Source organism: Pseudorca crassidens, chromosome X (assembly GCF_039906515.1).
Source record: "Pseudorca crassidens isolate mPseCra1 chromosome X, mPseCra1.hap1, whole genome shotgun sequence".
Taxonomy (NCBI): domain Eukaryota; kingdom Metazoa; phylum Chordata; class Mammalia; order Artiodactyla; family Delphinidae; genus Pseudorca; species Pseudorca crassidens.
In genome coordinates, this window is record NC_090317.1 from 107844960 (window position 1) to 107860211 (window position 15252).

The 15252-nt window shown below is 35.3% G+C and overlaps 1 protein-coding gene across 1 annotated transcript in view; it reads right to left on the bottom strand.

Moving 5' to 3' along the window:
- IL1RAPL1 (interleukin 1 receptor accessory protein like 1) overlaps window positions 1-15252 on the bottom strand; it is a 1336730-nt gene that overhangs the window by 392478 nt on the left and 929000 nt on the right. The gene's annotated exons all lie outside the window — the stretch shown is intronic.

Below are 15252 nucleotides of genomic sequence, written 5' to 3' on the forward strand. Positions count from 1 at the left end.
GTATTTCTGCAGTGTCAGTTGTGATTTCTCCTTTTGCATTTCTAATTTATTGATTTGCATCCTCTCCCTTTTTTTCTTGATGAGTCTGGCTAAGGGTTATCAATTCTCAAAAAAACAGCTTTCAGTTTTATTGATCTTTGCTATTGTTTTCTTTGTTTCTATTTCATTTATTTATGCTTTGATCTCTATGATTTCTTTCCTTCCACTGACTTTGGGTTTTCTTTGTTCTTCTTTCTCTAGTTGTTTTACGTGTAGAGTTAGATTGTTTATATCATTTACTCTTAAAATCACAAAGTGGAAATCAACACTTTCTGGTCAGCTGAGTCACCTCTGAAGGTGCCACCAGTAAGTTCTAGGACACTGATTTTCCCGCTGTGCCCAAAAGATATAACATCTCTTCCTCACAGTTTAAATAAATTAGCTCACGTCAGTTTAAAATAGACTCCTAATAAGATTAATTTTTAAAGGAAAGCCAAATATTTAAGGGAAGTCATGACCTTTTTACATATTGAATAAGTATAATTGTCCATGGCAGTAAAGAAACTCTTCTCCAAGGTAAAAGGCAAGACAAAACAAAAAAATATATAATGATTTCCAACAATTGAGGTATATGAGTGTTCAATTTCAGCCTCCCTTTGAAACTCCCTTTACTGCTCCTAGGACTTTAACATTAGATACAGAATTGCCAGTTTCACTGCTTTGAATCCATCAACAATGTCAGCACTATAGGCAAGTAAGTTGATAATGACTGTAAATAAGGTAGCCAGCTCGGATCTGAGACTTTTGTGCAAAGTGATGAAAATAAACAAATACTCAAGAGCTTGGAGCTGAAGTTCTACCTCTTCCTGCTCAGAGATCTCAAAAAAAAAAGTTTCATTTAAGAGGAACTCTCGGAAGTCAGCATTTAATGATAATCTCTATTTAAGTTATATTAGAAAAAATAATGTTGTGTGATGAATATCCTAATTGCATTGACCAGCACTAGAACTTTACAATCTGAAAAAATGGAAATGAGTGCCCTAAACTTCTTAACAGCTGCTGCCTAAAATCTGACTTGTAGATTACTAAGAAGATAGGTATTATTTTTGGAAAACTAGGTATAACATCTCTGAGGAACCCTTTATTAACGTAGAATTTAAAAAAACATCTCTGAATAACAGCTTTAATTTATCTCTGTTATTGAAATTCCAGTGGGACCAAAATTAACATATTTAGAATTGAAAGAATTGGAACGACCCAAATATAAAGGTCTATGTAGGTTCTTATTTAGAAAGCACATTTGTAAAATATAAAACTATACATGAGAATATCAAAGAATCACATAATAATTTATTATCTATCCATATCTGTTGTACTTCATCTTTATATCTCTTTTATGGATTCATATAAATAGTTCTACATTTCAAAAAATGTTTATCATGAGGTCATGTTTCTCAAGTTTTACGAAAACTCAAATAACAGTAATTTTTTAAAAAATAAGGTTACTAACTTCTGTATGATAATCTGGCACATCCTGACTGGTATACCATTTCACCCACCATATGGTGCACTGTAATTGATGGGATGGTCATGTTCTGTCTGTCATGTTCTATCTTTCCAACAGTATCAATTACTTTGTCTATGCCACTCCCAATAAGGAATGCCTTTCCATCTGCTTTTCTGATTGCCATAACTAAAAAAGTAAGATTCATAGAGCATAACAAACTTTGGGAGGTTTGGTGACAGAAAGAATCTTGGGAGGGAAATAATATCCATAAGGAGTAAGCACTTTAACCCTCTAATACTCAAATTAGCAATATGAACAAGTATGAACAGTCTCTGACAACATGTAAACATAAATATTCATGTATGAGTAATAACTCTACTTTCTTAAAACTTACCTTTTGGTCTTTTATGATCCAAATTTGCATTCTATTAAATGTTTATGTATTAATAATGACCTAATTCTTGGCAATATGTCATCAATTCACCGTGATCATGGTTTTATTTTGCCCTTCTTTCCAAGTTTAACACTTTCTGCTTCAAATGAGAGACTCTCTAATCATCCCCAAATGCCCATCCTTTTTGCATCTCTCTTCCCTATCAGAATGGCCTCCATTATTTTCTCAGGAGCCTGGCATCCACAAATAATCTATGACTTTCTTTAATCAAACCCTTCTTTCAGAAAAAAGAACTCACAGCAACCTTTCACCTTGGGATTTAAGGAAATGTAACTCTCTTCCCCAGAAGCAGCTGCATTGTAAACCATGCTATTAAAGGTGAAAGCTCCCTTGCTTTCTTCACACCACTCATTGGTTGTCATTTGGTTAGCTTCCTTACAAAAGAAACACATTGGTTGTCATTTAGTTAGCTTCCTTACAAAAGAAACATCTTTCCAAATATCTAAAAAATCAAAGAGCCAGCAACCTATTTGCCACCAATTTAGTTTGTATGCCAAAGTTCCCCCGAATACAAAACACATCTCCTTTGGATTTTTCATTGAGTATTTACCACCTGGGGGAAAGTTACTGTCTATGTATTTAAAATAAAGGGGTGAAAAGATTACAAATTGTTTCCCTTGGAATAGTTATGAATTTCTTGGTAACCTTGGGTCAGTGGTATTCAACCCTACATCATTGTTACAGGAAAACCGCTTTCCCATCGTTAAAACTTTTCTAATCAAAAAGGATATTCCCATTTTTCTATACAATATGTGCATAGAAAAACCTACAAATAAATAACTTACTGGTTTCACTTTGTTGCCAAGAATTCCAATAGATGACTTCCATGGCTATAATAGTCTATTCATTTTAAAGACGTTTTCCCTATGATGTGACTTATTGAAAATAAGAACTTTGTAATAACATTTTGGAAACCCCTTGAAGAATGAGGGCAACCAGTTTACTGCAATCAATGTCTACAGGCTTTATTTCTCATCGGACTTCCATTGCCACCATATCTGCATAGTAATAATCTTTTCTATCCCAATTGAAATACATTATCACAAAAGTTCAGTTACACAATTTATCCCAAGGAATTTTCTTTTCTTTAAAATAACATGAGTAGATTTATTTTATATCCAGATTATTATTGAGAACTTTAATGGAGAAAATGCAATCATTAAATTTAATACATTTACAATAGCCAGGTACTAAATGAGTAAACACTTCATGCTGATAACTATATTTCATATAAGAGCTTTTGTTTTGCATTTTCTATTTTTAAATAATTTATACTAGTTATGAAAATATTCACATTGGCATAGCATATTGGGACAGTCATAATGCATAAACCAAATGTTAAGATATGGGTAAATTTAATAGGTGTATTTCTAATCTATTTCTTTAAGTCATCCAGACATCTAAATTTAAATCTAATCTGTTTCTTTTTTTTTTTAACAACTTTATTGGAGTATAATTGCTTTACAGTGTTGTGCTAGTTTCTGCTGTATAACAAAGTGAATCAGCTATATGCATAGGTATATCCCCGTTTCCCCTCCCTCTTGAGTCTCACTCCCACCCTCCTTATCCCACCCCTCTAAGTGATTGCAAAGCACCAAGCTGATCTCCCTGTGCTATGTGGCTGCTTCCCACTAGCTAACTATTTCACATTTGGTAGTGTATATATGTTGATGCTACTCTCCCTTCGCCCCAGCTTACCCTTCCCTCACCCTGTGTCCTCAAGTCCATTCTCTACGTCTGCGTCTTTATTCCTGTCCTGCCCCTAGATTCATCAGAACCATTTTTTTTTTAGATTCCATACATGTGATAGCATATGGTATTTGTTTTTCTCTTTCTGACTTACTTCACTCTGTATGACAGGCTCTAGGTCCATCCATCTCACTACAAATAACTCACTTTTGTTTCTTTCTATGGCTGAGTAATATTCCATTGTATATATGTGCCACATCTTTATCCATTCATCTGTCGCTGGACACTTAGGTTGCTTCCGTGTCCTGGCTATTGTAAATAGAGCTGCAATGAACATTGTGGTACATGATTCTTTTTGAATTATGGTTTTCTCAGGGTATATGCCCAGGAGTGGGATTGCTGGGTCGTATGGTAGTTCTATGTTTAGTTTTTTAAGAAACCTCCATACTATTCTCCATAGTGGCTGTACCAATTCACATTCCCACCAACAGTGCAAGAGGGTTCCCTTTTCTCCACACCCTCTCCAGCATTTATTGTTTCTAGATTTTTTGATGATGGCCATTCTGACCGGTGTGAGATGATACCTCATTGTAGTTTTGACTTGCATTTCTCTGATGATTAGTGATGTTGAGCATCCTTTCATGTGTTTGTTGGCAATCTGTATATCTTCTTTGGAGAAATGCCTATTTAGAGCTTCTGCCCATTTTTGGATTGGGTTGTTTCTTTTTTTCATATTGAGCTGCATGAGCTGCTTGTATATTTTGGAAATTAATCCTTTGTCAGTTGCTTCGTTTGCAAATATTTTATCCCATTCTGAGGGTTGTCTTTTCATCTTGTTTATGGTTTCCTTTGCTATGCAAAAGCTTTGAAGTTTCATTAGGTCCCATTTGTTTATTTTTATTTCCATTTCTCTAGGAGGTGGGTCAGAAAGTATCTTGCTGTGATCTATGACACAGAGTGTTCTGCCTATGTTTTCCTCTAAGTGTTTGATAGTGTCTGGCCTTACATTTAGGTCTTTAATCCATTTGGAGTTTATTTTTGTGTATGGGGCCTAACCTGGATTTTATGTGCAAGTTTAAACCTGGGTAACTTCCATCTGCTCTCCAGATAAAAAGACAGCAGTGACAATCTGTCCAATAAGAAAAAAGCTAAAACCAAACCAGATTATGAAAACTAGTTTCACACACATTAAAATGTCCCTTGTCAGCATAAAACCCACAGCATCATATGAGACGTAAAACATGTAAAACGCCTACCTGCTCTCTTCATTTGCATAAGCCAAGAACAAGTTAGGGTTGAAGAACAGGTGTTTTGTTTCAGATCTCATTTGCCAGAGCTGCAACAGTAATGAACTAACCCTGTCACTTGACTTGAAATGGAACAAGTGTATCACTTGTATAGCCAATGATTGTAAAAGGTGAAAGTGGAAAAAAAATCTTTGTTGGAAAATAGACAAGGAAATGAGCATGAATACGATTAATGATAATTTTCTATTTTTTAGAACATTTTGCAGCATTTATTTTGAAATCTTATTCAGAAGAATGTCACACATGACTGTGACTATGGAATTGATCTTGATTCTCCTGTGTTTAAGGATAACTTTTCTGTCACACCTTCTTTCTAGAGTTGAAAAAAAAATGTTCTCTACCCAAATTACTGACCACAATTCAAAACAATGATTATTATGGTTTCACATTATGCTTGCTTTGTCTTATATTCAGACTCTTATTTAAGGAACTGATTCATTTTTATGTTCATTACTGAAATGCAAATTGTCTTTAAGGTAGCAACATAAGGGGTGGTCTTAACACAGAGAAGATAATGTTGGAGAATCTGTTTGGATTCATCAGTTAGATAATTAAAAACCATAGATTCAAAAGGAAGGTTTACTAGGGGATCTTTTCTGGTACTATGAAACTCTAAAGTCTTTTACTCTATGCAATAAAAGGACTGGCTTTTGAATATTACTTTTAGATTTAGACTAGAATGAGAAATATTACTGGATACTCTGAGTTCACATAGTCATTTTTCAAAGTGTTTTCCACAGAACATTTAGTTCATAAGATATCACTAGATGTTAGATGAAAAAAGTATCCTATAGTCCTATACATTTAAGAAATAATGCATATTTAATTTTTTTAAGGGCCCTCCATACCATTTTCCATAGTGGCTGCACCATTTTACCTGCCAACAGTGTACATATGTTCCAATTTCTCCACATCCTCCCCAAAACTTATCTTTTGTTTTTCTAATAACAGCCATCCTAAAAGGTGTGAAGTGAGATCTCATTGTGGTTTTGATTTGCATTTCCCTAATGATTAGTGATATTTTCAGATACCTGTTGGCCATTTGTATGTCTTCTTTGGAGAAATGTATATTCAGGTCCTTTGCTTATTTTTAATCAGGTTATTATTATTGCTATTGAGCTGTATGAGTTCCTAATACATTGGATATTAAACCCTTGTCAGATATATGTTTTGCAAATATTTATTGCTTTTTCATTCTGTTGATTGCTTCCTTTGCCATGCAGAAGCTTTTTAGTTTGATATAGTCCCACTTGTCTATTTTTGCTTTTGTTGCTTGTCCTTTTGGTGTCATATCCAACAAAACACTGCCAAGACCAATGTCATGAAGGTTTTTCCTTATGTCTTTTTCTAGGAGTTTTACAGTTTCAGGTCTTACATTAAGTCTTTAATCTTTTTTGAGTTGATTTTTGTGTACAGTAAAAGGGTCCGATTTTATTCTTTGCATGTGGATATCCAAGTTTCCCAGCACTTCTGTTGTAAAAACTATCCTGTTCCCATCTTGGAACTCCTGTCAAAGATCAGGTGACCAAATGTGCATGGGTTTATCTCTGGACCCTCTATTCTGTTCCTTGGGTTTATACATCTGTGTGACAAATGGATGAACCTGGAGGACATCATGTAAGTAAACTAAGCCAGTCACAGGACAAATACTGCATGATTCCACTTATATGAGGTACCTAAAATAGTCAAACTCATAGAAACAGAGGGTAAAATGGTGGTTGCCAGGAACTGGGGGGAGGGGGAAATGAGGAGTTGCTGTTCATTGGTAATAAAGTTTCAGTTATACAAGATGAATAAGTTCTAGAGATCTGTTATACAACAGTGCTTTTATAGTTAACAATACTATACTGTGCACTTAAAATTTTGTTAGGAGAGTAAATCTTATGTTAGATGTTCTTATCATGATAAGAAAGAAGGAAGGAAGGAAGGAAGGATGGGGAAAGAAAAACAGATTAAAATGACTCTTAAAGCTTTTAATATTCAAATCCACATGGTTAAACTACGGCATAGTCAGGGTGGAGGAAAATGGTATGCAGTATTTAATTAATTTGTCGCAACACTGTAGTAGTCAGGGATCTCCAGAGACAGAATCGAAAGGATATATACAGATACATAAAAGAGAAGAGTTTTGGAGGCCTAGAAGTCCTAAAATCTGTTGTCCACAAGCTGGACAACCAGGAAATCTGGTGGTGGTAATTCAGTATAAGTCCAAAGGTCTGAAAACTGGGAAGCCAAAGGTGTAGATCTGAACTTGAAGAGCTGAGAATCGGGGTTAGATGGTATAAGTCCTGGTCTGAGTCTAAAAGCCTGAGAACCAGAAGCACTGATGTTCAAGGGCAAGAGATGATGGTCTCAGCTCACGCACTGCCTTTGTTCTATTCAGAGCCTCAGTGGATTGGATGATGCTCAGCTACAACAGTGAGGGCAGATCTTCGTTCCTCAGTCCACAGAGTCAAATGCTAATCTGTTCCAGAAACACCCTCACAGACACACTCAGAATTAATGTTTCACCAGCTATCTGTGCATCCCTTAGCCCAGTCAAGATGACACATGAAACTTACCATAACAACCACAGAACCCTTTTCTTTTCTTTCCAAGGACATATCATAGTTAATACTTAGTTAATTTTGCTGAAGATGAAAGGAAAAAACAAATATTTTAAAAATAAGCCAAAGTAGTAATTTCTCTACAATAATGGTTAATAGCTTAAAGAAAATATTTCCCAAGAGTTCAAGTGCAGATATAATTTTCCCCCATAGTTTTTCCATGATTCTAGAATCATGAAAAGCACTCCTTTCATTGAGGATCATTTGAAAAATTAATTATTCTCTTCTTTTATGTCACTGATTGCCAATGAGGTCATTAGTACATCTTAAAAATAGATCGTCTTTCTTTTTATGAGACACTTTGAAACATAGTATGACTGTGGGCATCACAGAGCCAAGGCACCAAGTATTAATAACTATGAGTTTTAAAATTAAGGAACCATAGAGCTAAAGTTTAAGTTACAAAAGCCCTCACCCACAAACATTTCTTGACGTGTTAGAGTTGCACAGACAGAATTATTTGTAATAATTTTTAAATTTAAGAGGCAGTTATGTATTATTAAAATGGGTTATATTCACATTTAATACTCTTAGTTATCAGTGGTTTTTCAATTTTTGAAAGTGAAGAGGGAAACAGATGACTTTTCAGTTTTTTAGTGTCAGGCACTCCTGAGATGTCAGCCAAAAATATTGCATATCGTGTGTTTAAAGCCGAAAGCCAAAGAACACCATTCCTCCATTTCAATGTCACTGAAATAAATGAAGGCAATCATACGAGGTGGAGACTCCATGCCTGTTTGGGGAGGCAAGTAATCACCTCTGTTGGCCCTGTAGCTAGATGGATGATATAAAATCAGCAAAAAGTGTTAGCTAAGGTATTGCCCTTAAGCTCAGTTTCCAGAAGCAAGGACTGACAGGAATATGGGAGAAGAGAAAGCTCAGATACATGGAAATGGAAATAACATGCTCATTTTCTTCTTTTAAGTATTTGTGATAACTAAAGTGAATATAATATACCTTCAGTTACTCTGAAGGTTAGAAGAGGTTGCCTGAGAAAACAATGAGTGACATGCGGTTGTCTGAATAGACTGATCACAGTTTCAGAGAATGGGAAAAATGACAGGAGGGATTTCAAGAATATTCTGTACAAATTTTGAAACAGAATAAGCATCAATGGCATGGATGTCTTAGTTGGTCCTAAATAGAGGCAATGGGTGGCATTTGCATAGATAGACATATGACATTTTTTTCTTGCACAGAATGCAGTACTATAAGCTTAAAGGAGAGACCTGCTATTTCCCTTTTCTAGAAATGTTTATTGACAAAGTCAAGCTCTTTTGATGCCTGAGCTCATTTGAGTCAGGTCATATAGGTGTTGAGAGTTAACACACCAAATATAACGGGGAAGAAGATACTCTTGCCCATTACAACTTCCCTTTAGGAGTCCTAACAAAATACAGTGGAAGGAATATGCTGGTTGGTCAAGCAATAAAAGCTGGTGTTGATACCTACCAGGTAAAAATAAAAATGAAATCCTATTGATCTAGATATACGGTTTCTCAACAGCAGCACTACTGACATTTGGGGCAGGATAATTCGTTGTTGGGGCTTATATTGTGTGTTATAGGCTGTTACGGCAATCCTGGCCCCTACCCACTAGATACCAGGAGCATCCCCTCAGTTGTGATAACCAAAAATATCTCCAGACATCGCCAAATATGCCCTAGGGGGCAAAATCATCCCTGGTTCAGAAAACATTAGAAATTTCTAGAGGGGAGAATAAAGGCAATAAAAGGTAGAAAAATACTGACTTTATAGTGTGACTAACATTAAAATGGAGACATTTTATAGAATTGTTATGTACTTCTTATCCAAGAGAAATGAGTGCTTATGTCCACCAAAAACAGCTACAAGAATGTTCATAGCAAATTTATTTATAATTATGAAAAACTAGAAACTACCCAAATGCTCAACACTAAAATAGATAAGTTGGAGTATATTCATACAATGGAATACTACTAAGAAACAGAAAAAAATGAACCATTTAACATATAGAAACATGGATGGATTTCACACATATGATGTTATGTGAAAGAAACCAGACTCAAAAGAGTAACGTGTGATTCCATTTATGTGAAGTTCAAAATACATGCAACACTAGAAGTCACATGTGTTTACTTTGACAGGGAGGAGTGGATGGGGATTTGGAGGAATGTGACTGAGATCTCTAGGGAACTGGAAATGTTCTAAGTCTTGACCTAGGTGATAAATATATGGATGTGTACATGTGTACAAATTCATTGGTATATGCATTTAAGATCTGTGCTCTTTATTCCAGATAAGTTATTAGTCAATAAAAAGTAAATAATAACTAAAAATCTATATACTTTAGGCAGTGAATGAAGAGGAAAAGACTCAGGAAAACCCAGCATGTTCTATCATTTTTATATTATTATGACCATTTGTGTACCTGTTTTAGATAGACAGATAGATAGATAGTATTAATTTGCTAGGGCTGCCAAATAAAGTACAGGTTTTCCTCTGATTTACCATAGGCTTAGGTCCTGAAAAACCCTTCATAAACTGAAAATACGATAAGTCACAAATGCATCTAATACACCAAGTCTACTGAACTTATAGCTGAGCCTAGCCTGCCTTCAAGGTGCTCAGAACACTTACATTAGCCTACACTTGGGTAAAACCATCTAACACAAAGCCTATTTTATAACAAAGTGTTGAATATCTCATGGAATTTATTGTGTACCGTACTAAAAGTGAAAACCAGAATGGTTGTTATCGGTAGAGAATGTTTGTAAGTTTATCAGGTTGTTTACCCTGGTGATTGCATAGCTGACTGAGAGCGGTGCTCGCTGCTGCTGCCCGACTTCACAAGAGGGGATCATACTGCATATCGTTAGCCCGGGAAAAGATCACAATTCCAAATTCAAAGTACAGTATCTACTGAATGTGTATCGCTTTTGCACCATCCTGAAGTTGAAAAATTCCAAGTCAAACCATTGTAAGTCAGAGACCATCTGTACCACAGACAGTTCTGGAGGCGAGAAGCATCAGACCAAGGTGTCAGCAAGTTTGGTTTCTTCTGAGGCCTCTCTCCTTGGCCTGCAGTGGGTTGCCTTCTCCTTGTGTTTTTGCATGGACTTCCCTCTATATGAGAGCCCCTGATAACTCTTTACGTGTTTTAATCTCCTCTTCTTGTAAGGATAGCAGTCAGATTGGCTTAGAGCCCACACTAATGGTCTCATTTTAACTTAATTATCTCTTTAAAGGCCCTATCTTCAAATACAGTCACATTCTGAGGTACTGGTGTTTAGGGCTTCAACATGTAGTTTTGGAAGAGAGGGAAAACAATTTAGTCCAATATATATAACGGACTAAATATATATACGTTACCTCCACATTTGAAAAAACTAGTAGGCCTATGCAAACCTGCTCAGTGCCAGTCACTGTTTCACACAATTAAGGCACTGTTTTAATTTTATTAAAATTAAAAATTAGTAATATTATTATTAATACCCACTTCAGATGGGAAAACAGATCTAGAGCAATAAGTAACTTATTCAAGGTTAACTTGCTCTTAGCTGGCTAAACTGGGATTCAATCTCAGGTGTCTTTACCTCCAAACGCTATTATATCATGCCACCTCTTCTACTATACACACACACATATTTGAAAGATATAAATACTAGTATGTATTATTATGTGAATTCTAAATAGGTTAGGAACTTTTTTTTTTTTACTGTACTGGGCAACTTCTGACCTTTTGCATATTCAATTGATGTGAGTAAACTAATATGCAACTGGGTATGTGTATATATATATATATATAATATATATATACACATACACACACACTACAAATCCAGTATTATTTCTATTCTGTGTTTTTCCGTTAACTGAAAACTAGGTACCATAGCAACAGAGCTGGTTTAAACCAAATTCCCATGAAAGAGAAATGTTTGGCATAAATATATTTTAGAATCCTTCTGCATGTCTGGAGAGAGGAAACAAAGGGCTGGGTGACAAGTTAAAAAATATAAAATTAGCCAAGTCCCTGAACACTTACTATAGGAGATATTTAGGTAAAAATGTGACCTATCTATGTGACCATAAGACTCAAAATTCTTTCAAATGTTACTACTGTATGACCATATATGTGACATGTAAGCAAAGAATCAATTTTTAAAATCCGTTTTTAGTGTGGATTTTGAATCCTAATATTAATCATTTTGACACTTTCCTCCCCTTTGAGATTTGCTCTAAGTTTTATAGAATCTTGCCCCTATTCCCTGGCATGAATTTTTCACATAATCTTCCCCTTATTGTCCCATTGCTGTCACTCCACTATGTCAGTATAAATTTCCTTTCCCTGACCTCTCTACCTTGTCAGTATCCACAGAAAGGTGCGCAAGGGCTGTGGTCTAAATGGTCATATGGCAAGGTATAAATTTTAATCCAACTATGAAATAGGTAAAAAAAAAAACAATTACTATGTCCATTTTAGAGATGAGAACATTGAGAAACAGAAGGCTAAATGACTACTGAATCTTATTCACAAAGACACCTTTTGCTTAAAGGAGATATTAAATGCCACCCTGAAATGATTAAGGCAGCTACTCACATTCCATGTTATAAGGTCATGTGTTCTAATTTGTGTGTTTGTATGGGAAGAGAGCCTTGATTAGGTTTAGTCTCTAATATGTCCTTTTTGCTTTCTTAACATCTTAGAGCATCAAACAATGCAACAAAAAAGGCCACTTATTTTCATAAGAAGGGATATCTTCTTTTATGACCCAGTAAATAATTTCATCTCTCATCTATCCATCCATCCATACATTCATTCTTCCAACACATATTTTAAACACCTACTAAGTGTTAGGCCTTTTGTTCAGCCTTGATAATACTATGGTGAAGAGAAGACAGTTGCTGGGCTACATAATGGGCCCACAGGCCCAGAAAAGAGGAATATATGCAAAGGTACTTACAATAATGGGAGAAGTGTTAAAAAACAGAAATGCACGTTACTATAGGCAAACAAATAGGATCCATTGACCAACTGGCTGACTTATCTGGATCAAAGGAGATACATTGACCTATACTTGGAAACATGAACTCTGAATCTTGGCTTCCAGTCTTTCCTCTGAGTTATTATTTCTTTATTTATCTACCCTGAGTCATCCTAATAGATATTCACAACAACTGGGTTTCCTTCTAAGTATGTTCTAGTTTGAGTCATTCAAATCAAAAGCATTAAAGTAATTTAGAGGAGCCAGGAGAGGAGACTAGAAATGTTGCATAACAGATGTGAAGTTTTATTTGTCTTTGTGTTTATTTTTACCTGAAAGCAGGTCTGCACCACTAGCCTAAATCATAATATCAAATAATCATAAACAACTATTTGTTAAAACAGGTAACAAATATGCTGAGCACTGTTTATGGTAGTGCTAGATAAAGAAGATCTGGGGATGTAACTGCACTCAGGGAATTTACAACTCAGTTGTGGAGATAAAACTAGCTTGTAGGAAACAATTCGAGGCTGATTAAGTACTGAACTGCATGTTACTCTCCATAGGGATTTCGAGAACAAGAAAGTTCTTCATGCACTATATACATTCTGAAGTACGGCTGGATAGAAAAGGGTGAGAAGAAATGGCATTCCTGGGACAGGAACCAATGGAGAAATAATATGAACTTATCGGGATGTAAAAGAGTGCACAAGAGTGATAATCTAACTGGAGTGGAGGTGTCCCTGTGATGCTAGTAGGACACAGTGGGTGTATGGGACATCTAATATTATAGGAAATATGGAAATCTGGCTAAAGGATATCAAGTCTCTAACTCAGATAACTAATATGAATCAGAGAAGAAGCTGGATTAACAAAATTTTATAAACATTTCAAGAGCACATTAGTTTTGTCCAAATACAATTTATTCCACAAACCCATTGGTCCAAGTATAAGGATTTTTTATTATATATTTTTGGATAATAAACTCAGAAGTGCTTGCTGCAAAGTGGATGCTTACTGAAAATGAAAAACTCATATTCAACACCCCAGGTCATAATTATGGGCTGCATGGTCTGCTAACCAGTGATCTGGCGGGAAAACAATAAGTGGAAGGAAATGAAGCAGAGCAAGCTTGGCCCAGATGATGAAAGCTGATACCCCTGGTTTCAGTCTCACACCATTTGGATTAGTTTCACTGGTAAATGAAAAGCACATAAAATACTTGACTTAGGTTAGGCTTTCTCTCTATAATAAATTCAGATTATGAAGGCATCTAGACGGTTGTAAGTTAGTGTTTTGGACCTGGCTATCTTAGATACTAGTGTTTTCTAATGCATGCTCTTATCCAAACAAGTAAGTATACTATGCCTCTAAACTTTACCAGGTATTATTGTTTACTTTTGTCCCTATGTAAGTAAAAGCAAATATATTCCATTTCCAGACATTTTTTGAAGGGCAAAAGGAGTTCACAAAATCTGAAGCACATTGCAAAAGAAAGGGAGTAATTTGGGTTGAACTTCACCCCATTGTGACATATACCTTGTCAATAATGTATTTTGTGGTTTTAATCTAAACTATCTTATGTTACAGTTCTATGGGCTTACTAAGATTTGGTCAGCAGTTACACCCTTAATGTAAAATTATTTTCCAGTTGAAAACAGAGGTGAAGACTACATGTTTTTATAATAAGAATGGTGATAATAATTTGGAAGGTTATTAAATTATTTTGAAAAAAAACTTTTAGGGTTATACTCTGGATATTTTGCTATATTATAAATCAAATTTACTTCAGTCATGAACTTAATGAGACTTGTTTTGTGTCACAACATATGATCTATCCTTTAGAATGTTCCACATGCACTTCAGAAGAATGAGTATTCTGCTGCTTTTGGATGGAATGTTCATATATCTATCAGGTAAATCTGATCTAATGTTTAATTTAGGGCCACTGTTTCCTTGTTGACTTGCTATCTGCATGATCTATCCATTGATGTAAATGGGGTGGTGCTGTCATTTTTCACTTTAGGTCTGTTAATAACAGCATTATATATTTTGGTTCTCCTGCTATAGGTGCCTATATATTAATAAATGTTATGACTTCTTGATGGATTGTCCCCTTTACCATTATATAATGTCCTTCCTTGTCTCTTGTTACATTTTTTTGGCTTGAAGTCTATTTTATCTGACATGGGTATGGCTACACTATCTTTCTTTTGGCTGCCATTTGCTGTACCATCTTCCATCCCTTCACTTTGAGCAGATGTTGGTCTTTAGAACTGAGAGATCAGTCTACTGGAGGCAGCATATAGTTGGGTCTTGGTTTTTAATTCATCCGGCCACATGTGTCTTTTGATTGGTGAATTCAGTCTATTTACAATTAGCGTAATTATTGATATACAAGGATGTAGCACTGCCATTTTATCTTTCGTATTCTGGTTGTTCTACATCTCCCTTGTTTCTTTTTACTTGTGTTTCTGTCTGCCATTTTAGTTTGCCAGTTTTGTATGGTTTTTTTTCTCAGTTTCCTCTTTTTCACCTTTCAAATTTCTTCTCTAGTTTTTTCTTTTTTCTTTTGTGGTTACCATGAGGTTTGTATAAAACATCTCACCGATAAAATGGTCCTTTTTTCTGATGATAGCATTTCATCTTCATTTGCCTATACATGTTCCATCCTTTTCCATTTCCCCTTTTGTGTTTTTGTTTTCACAAATTATCCCTTTTTATGTTTTGAGTTCATTACCAAATT